General features: G+C 41.8%; 1 protein-coding gene across 18 annotated transcripts in view; it reads right to left on the reverse strand.

Annotated features, from left to right (window-relative positions):
• The window catches only part of ZNF169 (zinc finger protein 169), a 124,658-nt gene that overhangs the window by 34,844 nt on the left and 76,138 nt on the right, over positions 1-13,676 (reverse strand). For 4 of the 18 annotated variants that reach the window (XM_070496021.1, XM_070496017.1, XM_070496026.1 and 1 more), the window contains exon 2: positions 11,530-11,623. The exons of the other annotated variants lie outside the window; for them this stretch is intronic. The gene's annotated coding sequence lies outside the window, so the exon portion shown is untranslated. The remainder of the gene's footprint in view (positions 1-11,529; positions 11,624-13,676) is intronic. 18 annotated transcript variants of the gene reach the window in all.

The raw sequence follows: 13,676 nt of genomic DNA on the forward strand, positions 1-13,676 counted from the left end.
TAAAAAATAAAAAAATGAAAAAATAAAAAGCAAATTGACAGTAATATCAGAGATTTGAAAAACACTATCAGGCAGTATTGATCTAATTGACATTTAAAGAACACTAAGCCCCACAAGTGCAGAAGGTGCACACAGAACATTCACCAAGGTAAGTGAAATTCTGAGGCATATAAGTCACCAACTTCAAAGGACTAAAGTTTAAAAAGAGTATGTTCTTTGCCCAAGATGGAATTAAAGCAGAAATCAGTAACAGGAGGCTCTCTAGAAAGACCTCCAGAATGAGAAATTAAGAAACAGTGGTCTAAAAACAGATGGATGAAAGAAAAAATTCCAACAGACATGAAGAGATATTTTGAACTGAATGATTCTAATAAACACAACATATTGGAACATATCACAACTAACAAAGCTTGTGACATGGAGCTGTTATGGGCTGTATTGCGTCCTCTATCAAATCCATATGTGAAAGTCCTCACTTCCAGTACCTTAGAATGCAACAGTATTTGGAGATAGGGTCTTTAAGTTAGAACGACTTTATCAGGCTGGGCTCTAATCCAGTGTAACTGGAGCCCTTATAAGAGGAAATCTGAACATAGATCTAGAGGGTAGACCACGTAAACACAGGGAGAAGATGGCCATGTACAAACCAAAGGAAGGCCTCGGAAGAAACCAACACTGCTGACACCTTGATCTTTAACCTCCAGCCTCCAGAACTGTGAGAAAATAAATTTCTGTTGCTTGAGCCCCCCAGTCTGTGATGCTGTTATGGCAGTCCTAGCAACTAATACAGCAGCTAAAGCAGTTCTTAAATGGAAAGTTATAGCTTTAAACAAGTGCACCGAAAAAAAGGCTTTAACTAATTAAAAGAAACTCAACTCTTACCTTAAGTTTGGAAAGGAAGAGGAAAAAAAAAGAAGAAAGAATAAGTAATAAAGAAGAAAAATCAGTGACATAGAAATGAGAATTTGTAATTGAAATACAAAGGGAATTTAAAAAGCCAAAGATTGATTATACGAAAATGATTACAATTGCTAAACCCCAGGCCTGAAACTATAAATCTCCTAGAAGGAAACATGGAGAAAAGCTTCATGACATCAGAATGGGCAATAATTTCTTAGACATAACACCAAAAGCCTGAGCAACAAAAGCAAAAATACACAAGTGAGACTACATTAAACTTAAGAACTTCTGTGCAGCAAAGAAACAATCAAAAGTGAAAAGGCAAGCTGTGGAATGGGAGAAAATAGATGCAAACCATAAACTCCGTTATATTGTGCTTTGCAGACACTACATTTTTTTGTAAATTGAAAGTCTGTGGCAACTCTGTGTTGAGCAAGTCTATCAATGTTATTTTTCCAATAGCGTTTGCTCACTTTGTGTCTCTGTGCCACATTTTGGTAACTCTCACAATATTTCAAACTTTCTCAACATTGTTATATCTGTTAGGGTGATCTGTGATCAGTGATCTTAGATGTTACAATTACAATTTTGGGGGAGTCCACGAACCACGCCCATATAAGACAGTGAACTTAATGGATAAAGGTTGTGTATGTTCTGACTGCTCCCCCAACTGGCCATTCCCCTGTCTCCCTCTCTCGCCTCGGGCCTCCCTATTCCCTGAGACACAACAATATTGAAATTAGGCCAGTCAATAACCCTACAATGGCCTGTAAGTGTTCAGGTGAAAGGAAGAGCGACACATTTCTCACTTTAAATCAAAAGCTTAGAATGAAGAGTGATGTCAGCATTATGGCCAAGTGAGTCCTTCCCTTAGACTCTCCCCTCTAAGATACAATGAAAAGGACATTCATAAGCCAACAGAGGACATTCACACAACACAAGACACGTCTGAGAGACCCACACACCCATACGTCTGAAGGTGGAGGTGCTGGACTCCCAGGGAAGAAGTGGAAGGAGGGAAGGGGATCTCCCCTCCCTCCCTAGGAGTGACCTAGGGCAGGGGACTGCAAGCGGCTCTAAGAAGCAGAGGAGAGGGACGGCTTTCCACGGAAATGCCTTCGCCCTCTGAACTGCCTCTCAGCTGTGTGGGTAAGCTCCACACAGAGGAGGCTAAGCTATAGCAGTGGTGTCTTCATCAAGCCAGATCCCCAGGAGAGCAGATAGCGAGAATGCCCCCAGGATCGCAAGGGGGAAACAAAGTGCCCCTTTTGCTGCCCAGCACACCAGCTGGGCCAGTCCACCAAAGCAAGGGACCCCTGTGAGAAGGCCTGCGCATACATCAGTAAAGCAACAGCTGCAAGCAGGCAATCACAGACAGGCCCTGTTAGTGTAGATTCCAAAGAACAGGCACAGATGCCAGAGAGCATGGCAGGCCCAGAATACACAGCTCCTGACCCACCTGACGGTGGTGGCAGGTGGAATCTGTGACCATATACTACCAATATGTGAAAGCACAAATCCACCCCATCAAATAATATGAAGAGGTACACTAATATCCCAGGGCAAAGCAAAATGACAAGCACCCAGAAATCAATCCCGAAGCCACAGAAATTTATGATCTAAATGGCAAAGAATTCAAAGTAGCTATCATAAAAAAACATAACAAATTATAATAAAATTCAAAAAGACAGTTCAATGAAATCAGGAATAAAATTAATGAACAGAGGGAATTCTTCACAAAAGAGGTTGAAACAATAAAGGAAAACCAAACAGAAATGATGAAGATAAAAAACACAATGACTGAGATGAAGAAAAACCTGGAGTCCCTGAATGACAGAGTTGATAGTATGGAGGACAGAATTAGCAGTTTGGAGTACTGAAGCATAGAAATGTTTCAGTGGAGAAGAGAGACGTAAGACTAAAAAGAAATGGAGAAATTCTCTGAGAAATATCTGACTGAATTAGGAAACGCAACATAAGGATGATAGGTATTCAAGATGGAGAATAAATGGAGAAAGGAGCAGAAAGCTTGTTGAAAGAAATAATAGCTGAGAACTTCCCAAACCTGGGGAAGGAGATGGAATTACAAGTAAAACAAACTAAAAGAACTCCTAATTACATCAGTGCATAAAGAACTTCCCCAAGGCATATAGTAAAACTGGCAAAAGTCAATGACAAAAAGAGAAATATTAAGGGCAGCAAGCCACAAGAAAATAACCTAGAAAGGAACCCCTATCAGGCTTTCAGCGGATTTCTCAGCAGAAGCCTTATAGGCTAGGACAGAGTGGAATATATTCAAAATTCTGAAAAACAAAAATTTTCAGCCAAGAATACTCTATCCAGTGAAAATATCCTTCAGATATGAGGGAGGAATAAAAATTTTCCCAGAGAAACAAAAGCTGAGGGAGTTCATCACCACAAGACCCTCCCCTTCAAAAAATGATCAAGAGGGCCATCATACCTGAAAAAGAAAAAAAGGGTTTACAAAGTTATACCACTAAAGATAAAGGAAAAAAAAACATCAAAAATAACTATAATCTTTCTCTCTCTCTCTTTTTTTCTTTGGTGAGGAAGACTGGCCCTGAGCTAACATCTGTTGCCAATCTTCCTCTTTTTTGCTTGAGACAGATTGTTGCTGAGTTAACATCTGTGGCAGTCTTCCTCTATTTTTTGTATATGGGACACCACCACACCATGGCCTGATGAGCGGTGCATAGATCCATGCCCAGGATGCAAACCCACAAATCCCGTGCCACCAAAATGGAGTGCATGAACTTAACCGCTATGCCACTGTGCCAGCCCCAATATAATCTCGTCATCTTAAACTACAACCTCAAAATGGAAGAAGTTGTGACAACAATAACTTACAAGGGGAAGAGAAAAGGGATGGAACGTGCTTAGATGAAGGAAATAAGACGTTATCTGAAAATGGAATATCTCATCTACAATATTTTTTATACAAACTTCATGGCAACCACTAAACAAATAATGAGAACAAAGACATAAATGTTAAATAAAGAGAAAACTAAGAAAACCATCATAGAGAACTACCAAACTAAACTGGCAGTTCAAAATACACAGGACAAGAAACAAGGGAAATACAGAACAACCAGAAAACAAGTGATAAAATGGCAGCATTAAGCCCCCATATATTGATAATAACCCTAAACGTAAATGGATTGAATTCACCAGCAAAAAGACACAGAGTGGCTGGATGGATTAAAAAACAAGACCCAACAATATGCTGCCTCCAGGAAACACATCTCACCTCTAAAGACAAACATAGGCTTAGAGTGAAGGGATGGAAGATAATACTCCAAGCAAATGGCAAACAAAAGAAAGCGGGTGTTGCCATACTTACATCAAAACAGACCCAAGACAAAAAAGGCAATGAGAGACAAAGAGGGCAAGTATAATGATAAAAGGGGCATTCCACCAAGAGAACATAACACTACTGAATATATATGCACCTACTACAGGAGCACCAAAATTGAATAAAGCAACTATTAACAGACCTAAAGGGAGAAATTAACAGCAACACAATAACAATGGGAGACCTCAACACATCATTTACATCAATGGATAGATCATCCAGACAGAAAGTCAACAAGGAAATAGAGGACTAAATGAAAAATTGGACCAGATGGCCTTAATAGATATATACAGAACATTCCACCCAAAAACAGTAGAATATACATTCTTCTCAAGAGCACATGGAATATTCCAAAAGACAGATCATATGCTGGGAAACAAGTCAAGCTTCAATTAATTTAAGAAGATTCAAATCATATCAAACATCTTTTCCAAACACAATGCTATGAAACTAGAAATCAACCATAAGAAAAAAGCTGGGAAAGTCACAAATATGTGAAGACTAAACAACATGCTACTGAACCACCATTGGATCAATGAGGAAATCAAAAAATACTGGAGACAGGGCTGGCTCCGTGGCTGAGTGGTTCAGTTCACGCACTCTGCTTTGGCAGCCCAGGGTTTCACCGGTTCACATCCTGGGCGCAGACATGGCACCACTCACCAAGCCATGCTGAGGCGGCATCCCACATGCCACAACTAGGAGGACCCACAACTGAAAATATACAACTATGTACTGGGGGGCTTTGGGGAGAAAAAGGAAAAATAAAATCTTTAAAAAAAAATAATGGAGACAAAAGAAAATGAAAATACATCACACGAACTCTTACGGACTGCAGTGAAAGTGGTCCTAAGAGGGAAATTTATAGCAATACAGGCCCATCTCAATAATAAAAATCTCAAATAAGCAATATTAAACTATACCTAACAAAATTAGAAAAAGAAGAACAGAGCCCAGACTCAGCAGGAGAGAAATAATAAAAATTAGAGCAGAAATAAATTAAATTGAAAACAAAAAAAGTAGTAGAAAGGATCAACAAAACTAACAGCTGGTTCTTTGAGAAGATGAACAAAACTGACAAACCATTAGCCAAATTCTCCAAGAAAAAAAGCGAGAAGGCTCAAATAATAAATTTAGAAGTGAAAGAGGAAAAATTACAACAGACACTACAGAAATACAGAGGAGTATAATACTCTGAAAAACTATATGCTTGCAAATTGGATAACCTAGAAGAAATGGATAAATCCTTAGAATCATACAACTTCCCCAAAGTGACTCAAGAAGAAATAGAGAATCTGAATAGACCGATCACAAGGAAAGAGATTGAAATAGTAATCAAAAACCTCCCAAAAAGCAGAAGTCCAGGACTAGATGGCTTCTCTGGAGAATTCTACCAAACATTCAAAGAAGATTTAACTAGTTCTTCTCAAACTATTCCAAAGAATTGAAAAAGACAGAATACTTCCTGACACATTTTACAAGGCCAACATCACTCTGATCCCAAAGCCAGACAAAGACAACACAAAGAAGGAAAATTACAGCCCAATATCACTGATGAACATAGATGCAAAAATCCTCAACAAAATATTGGCAACCCGAATACAGCAATACATTAAGAGGATTATACACCATGATTAAGTGGGATGTATACCAGGGACACAGGGATGGTTCAACATCTGCAAATCAATCAATGCGACACAGCACATTAACACAATGAGGATTAAAAATCACATGATCATCTCAATAGACACAGAGAAAGCATTTAACAAGATCCAACATCCACTTATGATAAAAACTCTCAATAAAATGGGTGTAGAAGGAAAGTAGTTCAATATAGTAAGGCCATATATGACAAACCCACAGCTGATAACATATTCAACAGTGAAAAACTGAAAGCCATCCCTCTGAGAACAGGAACAAGACAAGGATGCCCTCTATCACCACTCTTATTCAACACAGTACTGGAGGTTTTGGCCAGAACAATCAGGCAAGAAAAAGAAATAAATGGTATCCAAATTGACAACGAAGAAGTGAAACTCTCGCTGTTTGCAGATGACACGATTTTATACATAGAAAACCCTAAAGAATTCATCAGAAAACTATCAGAAATAATCAACAACTATAGCAAAGTTTCAGGGTACAAAATCAACTTACAAAAATCAGTTGCATTTCTAAATTCTAATAATGAACTAACAGAAAGAGAACTCAAGAATACAGTCCATTTACAATCACAACAAAAATAATAAAATATCTAGGAATAAATTTAACCAAGGAGGTGAAAGACCTATACAATGAAAACTATAAGACACTATTGAAAGAAATCAATGATGACATAAAGAAATGGAAAGATATCCCATGCACATGGATTGGAAAAATAAATATAGTTAAAACATCCATACTACCTAAAGCAATTAACAGATTCAATACAATCCCAATCAGAATCCCAATGACATTCCTCACCAAAATAGAACAAAGAATCCTAAATACATATGGGGCAACAAAAGACCCTGAATAACTAAAGCAATCCCTAGAAAAAAGAACAAAGCTAGAGGCATCACAATCCCTGACTTCCAAACTATACAAAGCTATAGTAATCAAAACAGCATGTTACTGGTACAAAAACAGACACACAGATCAATGGAACAGAACTGAAAGCCCAGAAATAAAACCACACATCTATGGACACGTAATCTTCGAGAAAGTAGCCAAGAACATAAAAGGAGAAAAGATAGGCTCTTCAATAAATGGTGTTGGCAAAACTGGACAGCCACATGCAAAAGAATGAAAGTAGACCATTATCTTCCACCATCCACAAAAATTAGTGCAAAACAAATTAAAGACTTGAATGTAAGGCCTGAAACCATAAAACTCCTACAAGAAAATACAGGCAGTACACTCTTTTACATTGGCCTTAGGAGGATCTTTTCAAATACCATGTCCACTTGGGCAAGGGAAACAAAAGAAAAAAATAAACAAATGGGACTTCATAAGACTAAAGAGCTTCTGCAACACAAAGGAAATCAGGAACAAAATGAAAAGACAACAAACTAACTGGGAGAAAATATTTGTAAGTCATATATCCAACAAGGGGTTAATCTCCAAAATATATAAAGAACTCATACAACAACAAAAAAACAAACCACCCGATCAACAAATGGGCAGAGGATATGAACACACATTTTTCCAAAGAAGATATACAGACAGCCAACAGGCACATGAAAAGATGTTCAACATCAGTAATCATCAGGGAAATGCAAATCAAAACTGAGATCACCTTCCACCCATTAGAACGGCTATAATCACCAAAACAAAAAATAACAAATGTTGGAGAGGATGTGGAGAAAAGGGAACCCTCATACACTGCTGGTGGGAATGCAAACTGGTGCAGCCACTATAGAAAACAGTATGGAGATTTCTCAAAAAATTAAAAATAGAAATACCATATGATCCAGCTATTCCACTACTGGGTATTTATCCAAAGTACTTGAAATCAACAATTCAAAGAGACTTATGTACCGCTATGTTCATTGCAGCATTATTCACAACAGCCAGGATGTGGAAGCAACCCAAGTGCCTACCAACTGATGAATGGATAAAGAAGATGTGGTATATATATATACAATGGAATACTACTCAGCCTTAAAAAAAAAGACCAAATCATCCCATTCACAAGAACATGGATGGACCTTGAGGGTATTATGTTAAGTGAAACAAGCCAGACAGAGAAAGAAAAACACCATATGATTTCACTCATACGTGGAAGATATACTAACACATGGACAAAGAGAAGAGATTAGTGGTTACCAGAGGGGAAGGGGCTTGGCAGGTGGGCATAAGGGGTAAAGGGGCACATTTATATGATGAATGACAAATAATAATGTACAACTGAAATTTCACAGTTATAAACTATTATGACCTCAACTTAAAAAAGAAAAGGCTTAGAAATGATTAAGCTTAGTGAGGAAGGCATGTTGAAAGCTGAGGCAGGCTGAAAGCTAGGCCTCTTGCTCCAAACAGTTAGCCAAGCTGTGAATGCAAAGGAAAAGTTCTTGAAGGAAATTAAAAGTGCTACTCTAGTGAACAAACAAATGATAAGAAAGCAAAACAACCTTATTGCTGATATGGAGAAAGTTTCAGTGGTCTGGATAGATCAAACCTGCCACAACATTCCCTTAAACCAAAGCCTGATTCCAAGCAAGGCTCTAACTCTTCAATTCTGTGAAGGCTGAACGAGGTGAGGAAGCTACAGAAGAAAAGTTTGAAGCTAGTAGAGGTTGGTTCATGAGGTTTAAGGAAAGAAGCCAACCCCATAACATAAAAGTGCCAGGTGAGGAAGCAGGTGCTGGTGTAGAAGCTGCAGTAACTTATCCAGAAGATCCAACTAAGACCATTAAAGAAGGTGGCCACACTAAACAGCAGATTTTTGATGTAGACAAAATAGCCTTATATTGGAAAATGATGCCACCTAGGACTTTCATAGCTAGAGAAGAGAAGTCAATTCTTGCTTCAAAGGATGGGCTTTCTTGTTAGGGGCTAATGCAGCTGGTGACCTTAAGTTGAAGCCAATACTTACCCAGGGCCCTTAAGAATTATGCTTAATCTACTCTGCCTGTGCTCTCTATAAAAAGATTCCTTTCAAAATATGACTGCTCATTGACAATGCACCCGGTCACCCAAGAGCTCTGACGGAAAGGTACAACGAGATTAATTTTTTCACGCCTGCCAACATGACATCCATTCTGCGGATCATGGATCAAGGATCAAGGAGCAATTTTAACTTTGAAGTCATTATTTACGAAATACATTTTGTAAGGCTATAGCTGCCGTAGAGAGTGAACCCTCTGATGGATCTGGGAAAAGTCAATTGAAAACCTTCTGGTGAGGATTCACCATTCTAGATGCCATTAAGAATATTCATGGTTCAGGGGAGGAGGTCAAAAATATCAACATTAAAAGGAGTTTGGAAGAAGTTGATTCCAATCATCATGGATAACTTTGAGGGGTTCAAGACTTCAGTGGAGGAAGTAATTGCAGTTGTGGTGGAAACGGCAAGAGAAGTAGAATTAGAAGTGGAGCTTGAAGATGTGCCTGAATTGCTGCAATCTCATAAAACTTTAGCAGAAGAAGAGTTGTTTCCTATGGATGAGAAAACAAAGTGGTTTCTTGAGATGGAATCTACTCTTGGTGAAGACGCTGTGAAAACTGTTGAAATGACAACAAAGGACTTAGAATATTACATAAATTTAGTTGATAAAGCAGTAGCAGGGTTTGAGAGGACTGAATCCAATTTCAAAAGAAGTTCTACTGTAGGTAAAATGCTACCTAACGGCATCACATGCTACAGAGAAATCATTCATGAAAAGAAGTCAATCAATGCAGCAAACTTCATTGTTGTCTTAAGAAATTGCCACAGCCACCCCAATCTTCAGCAATGACCACCCGATCAACCAGCAGCCATCAACATCGAGGCAAGACCCTCCACCACCAAAAGACTACAACTAGCTGAAGGCTCAGATGACGGTTAGGAGTTTTTAGCAATAAAGTATTTTTTAGTTAAGGTATGTACATTGCTTTTTTTAGACATAATGCTATTGTACAATTAATATGATACAAAGTAAACATAACTTTTATATGCACTGGAAAACCAAAAAATTTGTGTGATTCACTTTATTGTGATATTCACTTTGTTGCAGGGGTCTGGAACCGAACCCGCAATATGTCTAAGGTATACGTGCATTGGATAAGGGGTTAATATCCAGAATATATAAAGAATTTCCACAACCCATTAACAAAAAACAAATAACCTGACTAAAAAATAGGAAAGGACTTGAATAAACATTTCTCCAAAGAAGAGATACAAATGGTCAACAGCATATGAAAAGATGCTAACCATCACAAATTATCAGGGAAATGCAAGGACATGGAAAAATTGGAACCCTAACGTATTGTTATTGGGAATGTAAAATGGTGCAGCTGTTTACTATTACTATTCCACACTGTTTACCATGTAAAACAGTATGGAAGTCCCTCAAAAAATTAACATTAGAACTACCATATGATCCAGCAATCCCACTTCTGGATATGTATCTAAAGGAATTGAAAACAGGATCTCAGATATTTGTACACCCACATTAGCCAAGATGTGGAAGCAACTTAAACATCCATCAACAGATAAACAGATAAAGAAAAAGTGGTCTATACATAAAATGGAATATTATTCAGCCTTAAAAAAGGAAGGAACTCCTGCCATATGCTACAACATGGCTGAACCTTGATGACATTACGCTAAGGGAATTAAGCCAGTCACAAAAAGACAATCACATGATTCCACTTATCCGAGGTACCTAAAGTAACAGAAACAGAAGGTAGAATGGTAGTTAACCAGGGGCTGGAGGGGAGGGGAAACAGGAAGGTGATGTTCAACGGGTAAAGATTCACTCACGCAAGATGAAAAAGTTCTAGAGATCCAACAATGTGGATATGCCTAACAATACTGTACTATGCACATAAAAATTATTAAGAGGGTAAATATATGTTACATGTTTTCTACCACAATAAAAAAGAACAAAAGAGAGTCAAATCTCTCCAAAAAAAAATTGTTAGATCCCTAAGAAGCATGATTAAATTTAAGAAATAATTTTTAAAAAAAGGTCAAATAGTAGCAGGAATGAAAGATGGAACATCATTACAAATCTTACAGGCATTAAAAGGACAATAAGGGATTCCTATTTAAAAAACAAACTGTAGGGAGTTCTCATCAAGATGGCGCTGTGAGCAGACATTGAACTCGCCTCCTCCCATGAACACAACCAGGTTACAACAATTTTAGGAAGAATCACCCTGGATTGAAAACTGAAAACTGGATAAAAAGAACCCCCACAATAAGGGACAGTCCTGATGAAAGCAGAAGAGGCAGTAACTCTGGCCAGAGAGGAAAAAAGCCACCTTTAGGAGCAGCAGAGCATCTCAGCTGGCCAGGTGGGAGCCAACCTAAGGTACGAGCCCTCCCTGGAGGAGTGAGGTCTGGAGCGGGGGCAATACTGCTATAACCATCCTTTGGACTCAGCCCAACTGAGAGGGGGTCTTACTGCCTGGCTTTGCTGGCTATTAACTGCAGCGAGGACACCCCAGAAAAGCTATCGGCCAAAAGCCAAAAAGATCCGGGTCTTAAAGGGCCCACACACAAACTCACTCATTGCAGCAACCTAAAATCACCAGAGAGAAGGCTGACTGTCCTTTGGTAAAACGAGACTCACCTGGTGGGCTCTGGGGGCATCTTGGTGAGAGGAGGATCCTCTCCGGAGACTGAGTCATTGATGGGGGCCGTTGTTCTGAGCTGGTCCAGGTGTGCTGATATGGACACAGGTGGGGGCCATTGAGGTGCGTCCCTTGGGCTGTTAGCCCAGGGGTCTGCCACACCCACTAGAGCACAGATTTAATCCAGGTCAGCCAGGGCAGGCAACCCGCCCTAGGGACTGGCCCCACCTAACAGCAAGCCCTCAGGCTACTTTTCAGCCTGCATTGACTGAATGCCTTGATCCTCTACAGACAGGCAAAGGTGTCTGCCTCTGTTGGGCAGGGCCTGTGTGAAGACCTGGTGAACTGTGGGGAGCATTGGGGCAGAGGTGGGGGCCTCTGCAGTGCAGCGGTGGGGTACGCTCCAGGGGGTTGAGAAGTGTGCATGGACCAGGACTGTGCTGACAGTGTATGAGGTCCAGAGGGGGGTGAGGCTTATCAGCGGCAGAAGACTTGTGTTTCACAAACAGCCATAAAAAAGATCAGCCCCACCTTCCAAAGCCTGAAACAACTGAGGGCCTCCATGCCAAGGGAGAGCCCTACTCAGCTGCACTCCTAAGAGAATTGACATCAGCCTTGTTGGCCTCAGGCCTATCACAACTGTACGCCCATGAGCCTAGCAAACAGCTACACTGGGTACCAACCCAATTAAGAGGACAATTGCAATAAGAGTGTGCTAAAAGGTGGGACCAAGATGGCGGAGTGAGTGGTCTTCTTTGTCTCTTCCCTGTCGAATCTACAACTAACTGGACATTCACCGATTAACTAAGGATATCCAGATAGCATCTCAAGACGCCTAAGAGGTGGAAATAGGTGAAAACTCTCCGACCCCCAACCCCTGACCCCCAGACAGCCTAGTTCCTGCAGGAGGCTCTCTTCCAGCTGACTCCCCCATAGCATCGCCACACACCAAGGGTGGGAGTGTGCACTCACCAGTGGAGCGATGGTGGAAACAGGTGACAACAGCCCTACTCAAGCCCCCCGCGATTACATCTAAGCCCAGGGGGAATCCCCAGGGTCCCACACCCACCGGCAGGGAAGGCCTCCACTCGCCATTAGCAGGGAGGCCCTGCCCAGAATCCAGAACAAAGGGAAGCTCCCAGTGGGCAGATTCCCCGGCACGGCACCAGACCGCAAGCTGCTGCTGGGCCCACGGTCTCAGGCGCACAGGTCGGTGCAGGGGGTGCCCGGACTTCCCGTAGACGTGCTTGGGGACATGGTTGGAGCTCCAGCGCCTGGCTCTGCAGCCCGGGGGGAGGCTCCGGGGTCCCACACCTCCCCGGCAGAGAAAGCCTCTGCTCGCCATTAGCAGGGAAGCCACGCCCAGAATTCAGGACAAAGGGAAGCTCCTGGCAGGTGGATTCCCTGGCACTGCACCAGACCTCCAGCTGCCGCTGGGCCCACAGTCTCCGGTGTACTGGTCGGTGCAAGGGGTGCCCGGACTTCCCGTGGACGTGCTTGGGGACTGGGTGGAGCTCCAACACCCAGCTCTGTGGCCTGTGGGGATGCTCCAGGGTCCTGCACCCCGCCAGCAGGGAGGGCCTCTGCTCACCATTGGCAGGGAGGCCCCGCCCAGCATTCGGAACACCAGGAAGCTCCCTAGAGCAGAATTAGAAGCCACTGCCAGGCCCACGGACTCTGGCCATGTCCCAGAGGAGGCAAGGGTCTCCCAGAGATCCCATGAGAGTGGAGTGGGGAAGACTGGAGCTCTGGTGAAATGGTTACGTAGCCCAGGGGGGAACTCCAGGTTCCTACAGCAGCCTTTACGATAGCCTCTGCACAGCACTAGTGGAGAGGTCCCGACTGGCAATCGCCAGGTGGGAAGGCCCTGGGGCAAAAGTAGCACAGCTAGGTGAGCTAACGACAGACTGCAGAAGATACCCATAGCTCTGCTGGGACCTATAGTGGACAAGTGTGATCTTGTGGGCTCTTTTAGGGACAAAGCAGCAATTATAGGTGATCCTGCTCCTGGCTGCTGGGAAAGCCCACAACACCGCTGCAGACCACAAGGAGGGAGCACGTCTAAGTGGGCTGCAACAGGAGGCACCAGCAGCCTGAGGCCCCCTTGCGATTGCCCCCACAACCAACGAGGGACCTCACAGGACCA

The sequence above is a fragment of the Equus asinus genome, chromosome 23 (assembly GCF_041296235.1).
Source record: "Equus asinus isolate D_3611 breed Donkey chromosome 23, EquAss-T2T_v2, whole genome shotgun sequence".
In the NCBI taxonomy this organism is placed as follows: domain Eukaryota; kingdom Metazoa; phylum Chordata; class Mammalia; order Perissodactyla; family Equidae; genus Equus; species Equus asinus.